Here is a 15000-nt window from a genome sequence, read left to right on the forward strand (position 1 = left end):
AGACTGCGCGTCCAGGGGCCAGGCAGAATACCTTGTGACAAACTTAACCTGTACAGGTGCAAAAGCGGATTACCAGGTACCTGAGCTATAAGGCGGAGGACACTATAAGTAATTCCATCCTCACCTGGAACGGACGGTTTTCCTTTGATTAGTGCATCTCAGCAATGTCTGAAGGGTCCGTATAAGAACATCCAATCTCATTGGCAAATTTACATGCAGTTTTAAACTGACTAAGGTGATTCTTAATATTTGTGGGAAGTGAGCCCAATATAATCGCTCCAGCCCACTCACTAAGGAGCATATCTGTTTGTGCAAGATAAATATGGAGCTGCGGGGTGTTAGCTGGTTTGCCTGAGAGTCGATAATTTTTTTCTTTTTCAGACCTCAGGCAATGAGGTGTTATTGTTAATGCTTTGTAGAAGCTGTGACCACTGTCATGTCCATGGAGAATTTATCAACACTCGTTACTGTGTAATCGTTATACCAGTCATAAATACGTGATTTAAAGTGGTGCTCAAGCTAAGGAGGAAAATCAATTTTAAGGCTATTTGTTTTTGCAGACTGTGGCTTTTATCAACAACGTGTCTCGTTACTGTTGCAAAGTGATCACGGATTAGCTCTGTTGCAAGCATGCTTCTGACATTTCCATGGACTCGATCCCTCCCTATTACGTAATCTAGCCTGCCTCCCGCCACGTGAGTCTGCCTGTCTGTATCATATACGGTCATAGATCTATTGTTCACAAAATGTCGGAACTCTTCGCCATTTTCATTACATTGACTATCTCCAAATATATATTGTCTAGCATTAAAATCTTTCATACATATTGTTCCGTGATTCCAAAAGTTGGACAGTGAATCAGTTTGAAACTTTCTACAACTTGCGTATACGTTGTACAGAAAAAAACAGAAGCTATTCGAATATGTAAATGCTGGTATTGTACATTATTGCCATCAGACTTCTGCATCAGCTTATGCAGAAGTCATTCCTGTGTTCGTATCGGAGTGGTACCCTCTAATTCTAGGGGCGGTTTTTATTTTAGTGGCTGATGTGAAGGGCTCTTGTAGACAGATAACGTCAACATTATTATTGTGGATATAGTAAAGCAAGTCATTAATTCTACGGTTGACACCACGTATATTCCATAAAAGAAAAGTAATTGTTTTCTTGTCCCCTATCACACCCTATGATTAACTGATTGGTCAAATCTGTTTGATGAAGCCCTTTAATCTGCATGTTTTGTGTAGCATTACATATCTGTATTGCATTGCATTTCCCTCATATTGATATTATACGTATAATCCGTACCTGATATAATTTTCTGAGTGATTTCCCACAGTTCTTCCGTTTCCTGCACATCTTCGTTGGCGTTATTTTCACCGTCGTCACCGCTTTCAGATGATTAGTCGATGGTTTATAACATCAGATCTCATTTGTATTTTCAACATCACTAACATAGCATATTTTCCCTCTCTACACTATCACTTTTTCTTTCCATTAACATTCTTTTCAATTCAGCAAGATCTTGCCCGAGGCTTCTTATTTCCTCGGCCATTTCCTTGATGGGAAGGATTGATTCCACTGAGAATAGGGACATGAACAATAAGTATTCGCCTGTCGACCCCGATGCTGATGCTGATGGCACTCTGAGATATAATGTACAAGTGCTCGCTTATATTCTTCATTACACAGTTTACACTTAGTTTCTTCGACATTACAAACCGTACTGACTTGCCAATACAATCTATATCCAAGCCTGATTCTTGCAGTCACAACATCACACTGTCTTGTTCTTGTTTTATATAAACCATAGATGAATGAATCTTGCCTAAACCGGTCATAATGCTTTATGCTATAGCTTTCAGGGCGTTGAGAATTAATCAACTCAATCAAGTCCTCTCTGAAGGAAGTTTTAATGATGTATAAAATCCTAGAAAAAGGTATCCCACGATCTATATCCACACTTTGTTTGTCACATGCTGACTTTGCTAGGCGATCAGCATGATTATGCCTAGTGATGCCAACATGCGATGGAATCTACACAAAACGTATATCATGGCCTCGTTCTTTTGCACGATACACGTTTATACTGATGTCATTTGCAATATTCCCGCACCTTTGTCTAGAGTGTTCAGAGCCTGGTGAGCACTCTGTGAATCGCAGACCGTCCTTAGTTTAGTTTAGTCCTTTTGTTTACCACCCTGGCTAACTGCACAGGCGTGGGCAAGCTGTGGTACATTTAATGCATGGTCATATCATTACATAGTGTTACATTTGAATTTTAGCCTATAACATTGCTATGAGTACTTTATCAGTTTAGGGAAAATAACAATTGCACAGTCCTTTATCCACTCATCTGCCACGCCGGCATATAGCTTGGGCGTGGGAAAGCATTAATACATTTTATATTCGGTTATGTGATACTACATTCCAAATTTAGGATACAACATAAGTATATCTTCTAAGACATCAGATTATATGAAGTAGTTACATAGTTTCCGTTCCTCATGCTAGGTGGCCTGAAAGGCTGTATCACATGGCACTCTGAGATATAATGTACAAGTATTCGCTTATATTCTTCATTACACAGTTTACACTTAGTTTCTTCGACATTACAAACTGTACTGACCTGCCAATACAATCTATATCCAAGCGTGATTCTTGCAGTCACAACATCACACTGTCTTGTTCTTGTTTTACAAAACCATATATTAAGGAATCTTGCCTAAACCGGTCATAGTGCTTTATGCTACAGCTATCAGGGCGTTGAGAATTAATCAACTCAGTCAAGTCCTCTCTGAAGGAAGCTTTATGATGTATGAAATCCTAGAAAGAGGTATCCCAAGATCTATGTCCACACTTTGTTTGTCACATGCTGACTTTGCTAGGCGATCAGCATGATCATGCCTAGGGATTCCAACATGCGATGGAATCCACACAAAACGTATATTATGGCCTCGTTCTTTTCACGATACACGTTTATCCTCATGTCATTTGCAATATTTCCCGCACCTTTGTCTAGAGTGTTCAGAGCCTGGAGAGTACTCTGTGAATCGCAGAAAATGACCCCTGAGCCTTGGTTCAATAGAAATTCGGTTACCATGAGTATTCCTGCCAACTCGGTTTGCATAGTGCTAGCCCAGTCATGAACCCTCCTACAATCCTGGTGCTGCAAAATATTGTTTTTATATACAACAAAAGCGCATCCTGCTCTGCTCCCAGACTGCAAGGATCCGTCAGTGTAGCATTCATATGCATTGGAAAGAGTGTCTAGATGCTCATTTATACTTGCAAGTGCATACTGTTTAAGTATAGCAGGGGGGACCGTCCTTAATGCTGAAAACTGGTTCATAGTATCCGTGGAAGTCTGCTCAGGTATTAATCCTCTATGATTTTGAAAGTAACTTCGCCTTTTATTAGCAGATTATTTCTTGCCTGATTACTAGAGGTGCGGCTACCTTCCTTCCTACCATTAGTTAGTAGATATGACGCCGACACAGTAATTTAAATGCAGTGATGGCCGAGTGGTTAAGGCGTCTGACTAGAAATCAGATGGGATCTTCCCGCGTAGGTTCGAATCCTACTCACTGCGAAATGAATATACTTATTTAATGATTAATCAATTGTTAACTCTTAAAATGTCTACGGTATATCTTCCTTTAATTGACTGAAATTAAATGTATGTATACTTATATATATACATATATATATATATATATATATATATATATATATATATATATATACATACACATGTGTGTGTGTGTGTGTGAATGTCTGTTTGTATATGTATATAAATGTATACATATATATATATATATATATATATATATATACATATATATATACATATACAAACACACATTCACACACACACACAAAACACTCACTCACTCACACACATAAAAATATATGTATATATATGTATATACATATGTGTGTGTGTGTGTGTGTATGAGTGTGTGTGGGGCTATATATATATGTGTGTTTATATATACATATATATATATACATATATATACATATATATATACACATACATATTTATACACACACACACACACACACACACATATATATATATATATATATATATATATATATATATATATATATATATATATGTATATGTATTGAGAGGTCAAACGCAGGTCTCGTAGGGGAAGTCACCGCCGTGTCACAAGTGTTAGCGCGCCAAACCGCGGTTGATTAGGAAGGGCATTAAATTAGGCAAGGGTGACACTGCCATATAACCACTCAATAATTAATTGAGAGAGGCCTATGTCATATATATATATATATATATATATATGTGTGTGTGTGTGTGTGTGTATGTATATATACATATATACATATATATTTATATATATATATATATAAATGTGTGTATATATACATATATATATATATATATATATATATATATATATATACATATATATACACACATAAAATCCGTGCATATGTGTATGCAGTCAAACACACACAAGTGCGGGCGAGTATGTGTGTGTGTTTCTGTGTATATGTGTGTGTGTGTGTGTGTGTGTGTGTGTGTGTGTGTGTGTGTGTGTGTGTGTGTGTGCAATCATACACAAATATGTGAGCGCGCAAATGAACACACCCACGGAATTTGATATATTGGGTGAGTCTAACGTAGATACGAAAGCGGTGCCCGACTTTAAGATAGAAAGGCTTCGGGATTCAACCCTGAGGAAATATCCAGAGTCGGTGTCGCTAAGGCTATGCGTTGTCGCTTCCGACCTCGTTCTGGCAACTGACTTAAGGTCAAGAAAAACTGTGCTTTCCTGGACTAGAACTTGAAAAGTACGGTCTGCAAAGCAATGTACTGTGCTACGTCCCAATAGAAATTCGTACAGTCTGTGAGATAATATACCTAGTACCTGTACCTGAGTCTGTTCAACATTATTTTTTCTAGAACTTTGCATACACATGAGGTTAGTGAAATTGGGTGGCATTTATCAGTGTTTGGTTTCGGTATAGGGATGATTAGACTGCCCGTCCAGGGGCCAGGCAGAATACCTTGTGACAGACTTAACCTGTACAGGTGCAAAAGGGGATTACCAGGTACCTGAGCTATAAGGCGGAGGACACTATAAGTAATTCCATCCTCACCTGGGACGGACGGTTTTCCTTTGATTAGTGCATATCAGCAATGTCTGAAGGGTCCGTATAAGAACATCCAATCTCATTGGCAAATTTACATGCAGTTTTAAACTGACTAAGGTGATTCTTAATATTTGTGGGAAGTGAGCCCAATATAATCGCTCCAGCCCACTCACTAAGGAGCATATCTGTTTGTGCAAGATAAATATGGAGCTGCGGAGTGTTAGCTGGTTTGCCTGAGAGTCGATTATTTTTTTTCTTTTTCAGACCTCAGGCAATGAGGTGTTATTGTTAATGCTTTGTAGGAGCTGTGACCACTGTCATGTCCATGGAGAATTTATCAACACTCGTTACTGTGTAATCGTTATACCAGTCATAAATACGTGATTTAAAGTGGTGCTCAAGCTAAGGAGGAAAATCAATTTTAAGGCTATTTGTTTTTGCAGACTGTGGCTATTATCAACAACGTGTCTCGTTACTGTTGCAAAGTGATCACGGATTAGCTCTGTTGCAAGCATGCTTCTGACATTTCCATGGACTCGATCCCTCCCTATTACGTAATCTAGCCTGCCTCCCGCCACGTGAGTCTGCCTGTCTGTATCATATACGGTCATAGATCTATTGTTCACAAAATGTCGGAACTCTTCGCCATTTTCATTACATTGACTATCTCCAAATATATATTGTCTAGCATTAAAATCTTTCATACATATTGTTCCGTGATTCCAAAAGTTGGACAGTGAATCAGTTTGAAACTTTCTACAACTTGCGTATACGTTGTACAGAAAAAAACAGAAGCTATTCGAATATGTAAATGCTGGTATTGTACATTATTGCCATCAGACTTCTGCATCAGCTTATGCAGAAGTCATTCCTGTGTTCGTATCGGAGTGGTACCCTCTAATTCTAGGGGCGGTTTTTATTTTAGTGGCTGATGTGAAGGGCTCTTGTAGACAGATAACGTCAACATTATTATTGTGGATATAGTAAAGCAAGTCATTAATTCTACGGTTGACACCACGTATATTCCATAAAAGAAAAGTAATTGTTTTCTTGTCCCCTATCACACCCTATGATTAGCTGATTGGTCAAATCTGTTTGATGAAGCCCTTTAATCTGCATGTTTTGTGTAGCATTACATATCTGTATTGCATTGCATTTCCCTCATATTGATATTATACGTATAATCCGTACCTGATATAATTTTCTGAGTGATTTCCCACAGTTCTTCCGTTTCCTGCACATCTTCGTTGGCGTTATTTTCACCGTCGTCACCGCTTTCAGATGATTAGTCGATGGTTTATAACATCAGATCTCATTTGTATTTTCAACATCACTAACATAGCATATTTTCCCTCTCTACACTATCACTTTTTCTTTCCATTAACATGCTTTTCAATTCAGCAAGATCTTGCCCGAGGCTTCTTATTTCCTCGGCCATTTCCTTGATGGGAAGGATTGATTCCACTGAGAATAGGGTCATGAACAATAAGGATTCGCCTGTCGACCCCGATGCTGATGGCGAAGGATTCCAACTCGTTCAGACAAAAATGAAGAAAAATAGAGACCGCATCACGTGACTCCAGCAACTTGACTGACAAACCAACCGGAGAAAAGACCAACCAATGCGAACCCATCGCCCACCGGGACAGGTACCGTGGAACACGTCTACCGTGGATAAAATCAGGTGGATGAGGGAGGCCACCTAAAGAGTACCAACTTTTTGGAAGATACGTAGAGCTCCATTCGACCGTGGAGCTCGGAGGTTGTGGCCTGTTACAAGTGCCAGGGTTACGGCCATGATGCAGGAGAGAAACAGGTCGTGCTGTCTGTGTAGAAACAGATAGATGCCCATCCTTTTAGTTTAGTTTAGTCCTTTATTTACCACCCTGGCTAACTGCACAGGCGTGGGCAAGCTGTGGTACATTTAATGCGTGGTCATAACATTACATAGTGGTATTACATTTGAATTTTAGCCTATAACATTATTATGAGTACTTTATCAGTTTCAGGAAAAGAACAATTGCACAGTCTTTTATCCACTCATCTGACACGCCGGTATATAGCTTGGGCGTGGAAAAGCATTAATACATTTGATATGCGGTTATGTGATACTACATTCCAAATTTAGGATACAGCATAAGTATATCTTCTAAGACATCAGATGATATGAAGTAGTTACATAGTTCTCGGTACCTCATGCTAGGTGGTCTGAAAGGCTGTAACACATGGCACTCTGAGATATAATGTACAAGTGCTCGCTTATATTCTTCATTACACAGTTTACACTTAGTTTCTTCGACATTACAAACCGTACTGACCTGCCAATACAATCTATATCCAAGTCTGATTCTTGCAGTCACAACATCACACTGTCTTGTTCTTGTTTTATATAAACCATAGATGAATGAATCTTGCCTAAACCGGTCATAGTGCTTTATGCTATAGCTTTCAGGGCGTTGAGAATTAATCAACTCAATCAAGTCCTCTCTGAAGGAAGTTGTAATCATGTATAAAATCCTAGAAAGAGGTATCTCAAGATCTATATCCACACTTTGTTTGTCACATGTTGACTTTGCTAGGCGATCAGCATGATCCTGCCTAGGGATGCCAACATGCGATGGAATCCACACAAAACGTATATTATGGCCTCGTTCTTTTGCACGATACACGTTTATACTGATGTCATTTGCAATATTTCCCGCACCTTTGTCTAGAGTGTTCAGAGCCTGGAGAGCACTCTGTGAATCGCAGACCGTCCTTAATGCTGAAAACTGGTTCATAGTATCCGTGGAATTCTGCTCAGGTATTAATCCTCTATGATTTTGAAAGTAACTTCGCCTTTTATTAGCAGATTATTTCTCGCCTGATTACTAGAGGTGCGGCTACCTTCCCTCCTACCATTAGTTAGTAGATATGACGCCGACCAAATAATTTAAATGCAGTGATGGCCGAGTGGTTAAGGCGTCTGACTAGAAATCAGATGGGATCTTCCCGCGTAGGTTCGAATCCTACTCACTGCGACAATGTACATATTTATTTAATGATTAATCAATTGTTAACTCTTAAAATGTCTACGGTATATCTTCCTTTAATTGACTGAAATTAAATGTATGTATACTTATATATATATATATACATATATATACATATATATGTATATATATATTCATATATATATATATTCATATATATATATACATATATATAAATATATATGTATATATATATAAATATATATATATATATATATATATATATATGTGTGTGTGTGAATGTGTGTTTGTATATGTATATAAATATATAAATATATACATATATATATATATATATATATATATATATATATATATTGCTACAACTGCCGCCATTCCGTCTGCAATTGCCGATTTATCGTCGCGAAATCTTAAATTGGAAAACAAACGTCTTGACCCCAAACGACCTCGTTGGAGAACAAGCAATGCGACCTCCGCGCCACTTCTCAAGACGCTGCCCTGCGAACCCGCCAAGAAGGCCTATATAAGGGTAAGAAAGCCGGAAAAAAGCAAGAGTTGTTCAGCCATTGAACTGGGCAGCTCGGTCAACTATCCTCGCTACTCCTCAGCTGTGACCTCAAGAATCTTGTGACGTTATACTACAGGAAATCGTAAGATATAGATATAAATAATCATTTACAAGAAGAATATTGATGGTGTTGTGTTTCTTAAGGATATTTATTCATGGTTTTTGTGTGATGGTTTACGGGTAATGTAAATATTGGTAATGGGTTTGGGTTTTGAGAAAATAAAAATAAAACATTACTTGCGTTTTATGCATTTCCATGAAAATAATAATAACAAAATAAATAAATAAATACTAAACTAAGTAAATAAATAAACAATTCTACTACGTGATTTTAATAAACTAAATATATTCTAAGAACCTGGAAAATATCATAATACATGGAGTATAAACCTATTGCATCAAACCTTATTATGGACTTGTAGTTACATCATTCCCCTAGAATAAGACTAAATTTCATCAAACAACGACATCCGTAATAAATGGGGACCTGACCGGGATTTTTTTTCTTATTTTGATAATTCTTCTTTAAGCACCATCAAAATCTTTTTGTGTATGATCGTTGATTTTATTGCAGGTTTGTCAGGATAATGTTACTTTAGATTTCATTTAGACTTAAAAGTGTTTACTACTGAGATAGTATTTCCTGCTAAATGAGTAATGGAGTACTTGGAACTGATCACTCCCGTCTTGCTTGACCTGTAATACTGTAGAAAATACGCGGATTCCCCGTGTCAATATAGTAGCTAGATTAGTCAGGACTCTAATAATAATCACGCTTTGGTAGACAGCGTCAGTCCGACCAGGAATAAGGAATTCATCCGGATCTACTTAGTGGGATACTTAATGCCGTACTTTTACATTTAAAGTAAAATATCCGGATCTTCTCACAGGTTAATTAATACCGTAACCTTATTTCTCATAGAGACGAGTTATACAATTAACAGCTCGCTCTATCATATCACGTTAACATCACCTACTTAAAAAGGGCGATCACAAACAATCACTGTAATAGTGTTTATGAATCAGATTAGGGATTCATCAGGATTGTTTCCACGTACTTTCTCCTAGCTAGGCTAAGCAAGTCAAAGTGCTGAAAATTTGTTCTTGTTTCCGTCTGCTTCATTCATGGTATTTGTAAGCCATTATCTAACTTGGGTGTTAGTACGTCATTAAGTCAACTGTTCGATATTAGCCTGTCGACTAACGTAGGGATTATTAGCAAACATTCCTGCAATAATTTCAATTTCTATTCTGCTTCAAGTCGATCGAACAGTAACTTCTATTCAAATAATATTCCTTTTAATATGTCTACATTTAATGCTAAAGAATTTTGTGAAAATCCTACACTTGAACAATTAGCCGAACCTATTAAGAAAGATGATTGGCGCTTTATTGCTCAATACTTCTCGGTACCTCATTCGGGTTCAGCAACTAAGAAAGTAATTAAGGAACTAGTATTAGAAAATCTAATTCAAAGAGAATTACTTCCATCTGAAGCCACTGATTCTTTAAACCCTCAAGATCCCGAACTGCTTGACGTTAGAGACACTTCCATTCTGTCTGAGCAGAAAGAGGAGTCCTGGTCCACTGCTCGACTAGAATTTGAAAAGTATGCGTTTGATTTAAAACTTAAGGTAGAAAAGCAAAGATTAGAAGAAAGAGCAAGAGACAGAGAAATAGAAATAGCTAAACTTAAATTCGAAGAAAGAAAACTAGAAGCTAAATTAAATGGCACGGGCGATACTGATTCTGTCATTAATGATACGTTCAATTTAACTAAGAATCTACCCCTTGTTCCTTCATTTCTTGAAAATGATCCTGATGGCTCATTCCGTGACTTTGAGAAAACTGCTGAACACTTTAAATGGCCCTATGCTGAGTGGACTTGGCTTCTCCAACCTAAATTAAGCGGTAAAGCTGCCATCACCTTTTCAAATCTTGATTGCATTGATGATTATGAATCCATAAAACAGTCTATTCTTGATGCTTATGCAATCACACCTGACGGCTACAGACAAAAGTTTCGAAGTCTTACTAAGTCTCCTCATGGTACCTTTGCTGATTTTTTTTTACTGAGAAGGCTAGATTGTTTAACAAATGGCTAGATTCAACTTCAACTAAATCTTTCTCACAATTAAGAGAACTTCTTATTTTAAAAGAAGTAAAACGAAAGTTACCCTTCGATATTCTTAAGCATATAGAAGATAGGGGTGAAAACGATCTCCTTAAAGCAGCACAAATAGCCGATTCATTTGCGCTTTTGAAAAGGTCACAGTTGGGTAAAGTAGACAAGGTTAGATTTTATGTACAGTCCTCTGGTGAAAACCTTGGGAATGGTGGTGGTAAAGCTGGCAAAATTGCACCATTAAACTTTTGTTCTTATTGCAAGCGAGCAGGTCATACCATAGACAAGTGCAAAGACCCAAAGTGTAGAAAGTCTGGCATAAATGTGAGACCATTCATAAATCCAAGCATCCAAGCTTTTGAACCAAAACCAGTGGCAAGTGTGACAAATGTAAACTCTCCAGATCCATTCAGTGATTTTAAATATCGGGGAACTGTCTCTCTTGATTCAATGAGTAAATCATATCCCATACTCATCCTTAGGGACACTGGAGCTGCTCAAAGTATACTTCTAAAGTCTGCTTTCCCTGGAATTGAGACAAAATATACAGGCGAAAAAGTTCTTGTTAAAGACTTGACTTCCAAAATTAGTTATAAACTAGCAAATATTTTTCTCACTTCTGATTTTGTATCAGGGGAAATAAGGATAGCTGTGACAGAAAATAATTTACCAATAGAGGGAATAAGTTTAATTCTTGGACATGATCTAGCAGGGAAATTAGTGTACCCTACAATTAATGTTGTTGCTAAGCCTTTAACCTATAGCCCAACTAAAGAACTGGATCAGAAACAACCTCATATTTTCCCTGTGTGTGCTGTTACTCGTTCTAAGAAGCTATATAAGAAATCTTCCTTAGAAAAAGAAAATCCAGTTGATAATTTGATCTCACAAGAGATCACCCGAAGTAAATTCATTGCAGCTCAAAACGATGACCCCTCTCTTGCTAAATGCAGACATGTTGCCGCAGATAGTCTTAAAGATCAAAGGTCCCTGGTTTTTATTATCATGACGGTCTATTAATGAGAGTATTCCGTCCTCCTGAACTCCGTGCTTTTGATACATGGTCAGAAGTACATCAAGTTGTAATTCCTTTGTCAGTTCGGATATCAGTTATGACACTTGCACATGATGGTTTAGCAGGTCACTTAGGTATTCAAAAATCATACAAGAAAATACTTCAAAATTTCTATTGGCCAGGTATGAAGAAAGATGTTACAATATTTATCAGGTCTTGCCATGTGTGTCAAGTTGGAGGAAAACCCAATCAAATAATTCCAAGAGCTCCTCTACATCCTATTCGAGTAGTCACAGATCCATTCGAAATAATTGTAATTGACTGTGTAGGACCACTGCCTAAAACAAAGAAAGGGAACCAATATCTCTTTACAATTATGGATACTGCTACAAGATATCCAGAGGTTTACCCTTTAAAGAATATTTCTGCAAATTCCATTGTAAAATGTCTACTTCATTTGTTCACTTCATTTGGAGTCCCTAAAGAGATTCAATGTGATAAAGCCAGTAATTTCACAATTGACTTGTTTCAAAAAGTCTTAGAACTGTTAGGTATCTCGCAACAAATGTCAACAGCTTATCATCCCCAGTCACAAGGTTGCCTTGAGAGATTTCACCAGACCTTAAAATCTATGCTAAAAAAGTATTGCTTAGAAACAGGGAATTCCTGGGATGAGAACATTCATTTTCTTCTGTTTGCCCTGAGGGAATGTCCACAAGAATCACTTGGGTATTCTCCATTTGAATTACTATATGGAAGACAGATTAGAGGTCCACTTGAAGTACTTAAAGATCAGTGGTTTTCAGACTCTTCAGCTCCCCCAAATCAAACAGTGGCATCTTACATAGATAATCTTAGAGCTAAGTTATCAGAGGCAAGGAAATTGGCTCTCTCTAATCTTCATAACGCCCAAATCAAAATGAAGTCTTCTCATGATTTAAAATCTCAAACTCGAGTATTCTCTCCAGGAGACAAGGTTTTACTGTTCCTTCCAATTCCAGGAAACCCTCTAAAGAGCAAATTCATTGGGCCTTATGTTGTTTCTCATAAAGTTTCTGATTACAATTATGTAGTTCAAACTCCTGATAGACGTAAAGATACCCAGTTGGTACATATCAACTTAATCAAATCGTATATTGACAGGCAGCCAAAGGAGGACTTTGCCAAAGGCAAATCTATTGCATGTATGATTCCTCAGGAATCTCCCATAACTTCTATGTCTAACGAGTATATTGAGGAGACTGATTACATAGAAATCCCAGGTCCTCATAATCCACATAACTCTGAGATAATAGCTAATCTTCATAAATATTTAAATTACTTGCCTGCTTCAAAGTTAAATGACGTATATCTAATACTAAAAGATTTTCCTCAGGGTTTTGTGGCCATACTCTACATGATGTTGAACTCACTCCCGAGGTAAGAGCCATTAGTCAAAGTTCATATAGACTCAGTCCAGAGAAGAAAGCTGTTATGAAGAAGGAAGTAGATTATCTACTTGATCATGGTTTAGAATAAGAATAAGACTAAATTTCATCAAACAACTACATCCGTAATAATATATATATATATATATATATATATATATATATATATATATATATATTTATATACATATACAAACACACATTCACACACACACACAAAACACTCACTCACTCACACACATAAAAATATATGTATATATATGTGTATATATATATGTGTGTGTGTGTGTGTATGAGTGTGTGTGGGGCTATATATATATATATATATATATACATATGTATGTATACTTATATATATACACACATATATATATACATACATATATATACATATATATATACACACATGTGTGTGTGTGTGTGAATGTGTGTTTGTATATGTATATAAATATATACATATATATATATATATATAACCCTATGATTAGCTGATTGGTCAAATCTTTTTGATGAAGCCCTTTAATCTGCATGTTTTGTGTAGCATTACATATCTGTATTGCATTGCATTTTCCTCATATTGATATTATACTTATAATCAGTACCTGATATAATTTTCTGAGTGATTTCCCACAGTTCTTCCGTTTCCTGCACATCTTCGTTGGCGTTATTTTCACCGTCGTCACCGCTTTCAGATGATTAGTCGATGGTTTATAACATCAGATCTCATTTGTATTTTCAACATCACTAACATAGCATATTTTCCCTCTCTACACTATCACTTTTTCTTTCCATTAACATTCTTTTCAATTCAGCAAGATCTTGCCCTAAGCTTCTTATTTCCTCGGCCATTCCCTTGATGGGAAGGATTGATTCCACTGAGAATAGGGTCATGAACAGTAAGGATTCGCCTGTCGACCCCTATGCTGATGGCGAAGGATTCCAACTCGTTCAGACAAAAATGAAGAAAAATAGAGACCGCATCACGTGACTCCAGCAACTTGACTGACAAACCAACCGGAGAAAAGACCAACCAATACGAACCCATCGCCCACCGGGACAGGTACCGTAGAACACGTGTACCGTGGATAAAATCAGGTGGATGAGGGAGGCCACCTAAAGAGTACCAACTTTTTGGAAGATACGTAGAGCTCCATTCGACCGTGGAGCTCGGAGGTTGTGGCCTGTTACAAGTGCCAGGGTTACGGCCATGAAGCAGGAGAGAAACAGGTCGTGCTGTCTGCGCAGAAACAGATGCCCGTGCTTTTAGTTTAGTTTAGTCCTTTATTTACCACCCTGCACAGGCGTGGGCAAGCTGTGGTACATTTAATGCGTGGTCATAACATTACATAGTGGTATTACATTTGAATTTTAGCCTATAACATTATTATGAGTACTTTATCAGTTTCAGGAAAGGAACAATTGCACAGTCCTTTATCCACTCATCTGCCACGCCGGAATATAGCTTGGGCATGGAAAAGCATTAATATATTTTATATTCGGTTATGTGATCTACATTCCAAATTTAGGATACAGCATAAGTATATCTCCTAAGACATCAGATGACATGAAGTAGTTACATAGTTCTCGGTACCTCATGCTAGGTGGTCTGAAAGGCTGTAACACATGGCACTCTGAGATATAATGTACAAGTGTTCGCTTATATTCTTCATTACACAGTTTACACCTAGTTTCTTCGACATTACTAACCGTACTGACCTGCCAATACAATCTATATCCAAGCCTGA

The 15000-nt window shown here is 37.4% G+C and overlaps 2 non-coding genes across 2 annotated transcripts; both read left to right on the top strand.

Annotated features, from left to right (window-relative positions):
- The first annotated feature begins 3510 nt into the window (after positions 1-3510).
- Trnas-aga lies at positions 3511-3592 on the top strand. Its single transcript has one exon. It is a non-coding gene; the product is annotated as a tRNA-Ser (tRNA).
- A 4473-nt stretch (positions 3593-8065) lies between these two features.
- On the top strand, positions 8066-8147 carry Trnas-aga. The gene has a single exon. It is a non-coding gene; the product is annotated as a tRNA-Ser (tRNA).
- The last annotated feature ends 6853 nt before the right edge of the window (positions 8148-15000 follow it).

This window comes from Penaeus chinensis, chromosome 32, assembly GCF_019202785.1.
Source record: "Penaeus chinensis breed Huanghai No. 1 chromosome 32, ASM1920278v2, whole genome shotgun sequence".
Lineage (NCBI taxonomy): Eukaryota > Metazoa > Arthropoda > Malacostraca > Decapoda > Penaeidae > Penaeus > Penaeus chinensis.